We start from the raw sequence: 2383 nt of genomic DNA, 5'->3' as shown, positions 1-2383 counted from the left end.
TTTATGTCTATAAGCTATCCATTTGTATGTTGCAAGAGTTGTTATATCTTCTATCCATTGAATAAAGGGATCCATAGATTTTTCTTTCCAGGGGATCAATATCAGTCTTTTAGCCGTAATGAGGGCACGGAGAATCCATTGACATTGACCAGTTGTCAAATTCCATCCGGCAGGTAGATAATTTAAAATAATATTATCCTCTGACAATACTAGCTTTCCCCCAAAGTAATATTTATACAATCTAGTGCTTTCCTCCAAAACTTCATTAAGTGTAGGGCTTTGTATAAATTCATTGTGAGCTTGCTAGCCACTTTTATCTGTGTGTGGCATGTGATCATTGTCACTGGTGGAGCCCCTGTTTGGCTGTGCTGTTTGCAATTATTTAACGGATATTGATAGACTTGCCATCCAGTGGCGTAGCGTGGGGGGTGCAGGGGGGGCTGGCCACACTGGGCGCAACATCTGGGGGTTAGGGTTAGGGGGCGCAAATCCACGGGTTAGGAGCGCAAATCCACGGGTTAGGGGGCACAAATTACTTGCCTTGCCCCGGGTGCTGACAACCCACGCTACGCCACTGTTGCCATCCTCCTCTCCCTTAAGTGTTTTCTTGTTATATGTAAACTGCATCCTATGTTGAATTAATGGTGTTAACAGAGAAATCTGAGGGCTCCCTTGGACAAAAAAACAAGGACACCAGCCAGGAATACCAGAGCAAAACAGCAGCCAGTAGGCTTGGTCTTTATTGAAGACTGTCGCGACAGGACTCCCACCTGCCACAAGGTGGAACAAGATGGAAGCCCCGAACAAAAGAGCCCCCAAACTTTTATTAGCTGCGAATCCCCATGTTACACCCCCCCACAAACTAAATCACGGTTACATCATGAAAGGGGAGGTCTGGTGGCAGTAATCTGAGCATCCTGGGCCCTGCCCCCTGGTTCTCCTTGCCCTCCACCAAACACCCATCAAGTGTAACAAAAAAGATATTTACATTTCCCTGTTTCCCAGCCAAGTTAATCACACCCTTTTGTTTTCATCTGGGTTTGTTATTTCTGGAATGGCTACCTCTCTAGCACTCAGGTATCAGGATGCCAGGAATTATCATTCAGGAAGAGGGGCTTGCTGAGTAGCTGAGCTCACATGTCTATGTGAATTTCTGAAGTTTTCCCAGTGAGCCAGTACATAGATACATTTATCAGTAAATTGTTACATTTGGTATCATGCAGTAAAGGCCCTTTGAATAGATAGGAAGAAACTGTGATGAAGTGTTTTGTGGGGACAAATCACAAAAGTCACAAAAGCAATTGAGCTGGTTTTGGTAGTGGGCTGCATCTGCATGATATCTGCTGGAGGGGCAAATTCCTGCAACAATGGCCATTTTGGACCTGGTCTCAACATGAGTATAGGCTTGCTTGGTGAAACTGCCTCTATTTTAATATACACACGGAACGCTTAATCCCAGGGTTGTGGGTCCAAGCCCCACATTGGGCAAAAGATTTCTGCACTGCAGTGGGGACTAGATGGCGCTTGTGATCCTTTCCACCTCTACAATCCTATGACCCATATGTGTTTTATGGGTTTTGCTGTCCGCACATTCCTGTGTCCCAGATTTTGCTTTATTGCTTTCACTCGGAGATTGCATTTAGAATTGCCAGCTTCTGAGCTTCCCCCATAGTTGTGTGATCACCACTCTTGGCTGCTGATAAAGCTTATCTCAAGGCCTTGAAGTGTAACCTTGCCTGATAATTTCTGCTGTTCAAGCTAACAGTGTAAGAGCAGGCCATGTTAGGGGTCCTGCCAGGGTCATATAGTCTCATTGCACTCATTAGAAAATGTGGTATGGATAATTTTTAAGTACATGATATATCTGATTTGGGTTTACCCAAAGAAAGGGAAAGTACATATATTTTATCAAATAATATAGGTTTCTGACCCTCTTCCAATTTGATCCTATGCATGTTTATTTAATAGTAAATCTCAAAGACTGAAAGGGTTTTTATTTTTTTAAATATAATTTTTATTAAATTTTCTGTTTTACACTTTAGAATATGCATTTAAACAACCTTAAAATGGCAATGACGTCCCTTCTTCTCTTCCCATGGTTCATTTTGCATATCATAAATCCCTGCACATTTTACATAAACCAAACCCTTCAGTATTCCATTATTACATCCAACAAAACTGTTGGATCTATCTCAATGCTGCCAACGTTTTCAGGTGTACACAATTCCCCTCATATATTCGATAAACATTTTCCCATCTTCTTTAAACATATGTTCTTCTTGTTCTCTTATTCTATATGCTAGGTCCGCAAGCTGTGCATATTCCATCAGTTTAAGTTGCCATTCTTCTTTAGTTGGGACCTCATTTTCCATTTTTGGGTAAG

This window comes from Podarcis bocagei (assembly GCF_964188305.1).
Source record: "Podarcis bocagei genome assembly, chromosome: 9".
NCBI lineage: Eukaryota > Metazoa > Chordata > Lepidosauria > Squamata > Lacertidae > Podarcis > Podarcis bocagei.
The sequence above is the reverse complement of the archived record's forward strand: the minus strand, read 5'-3'. Positions refer to the sequence as shown.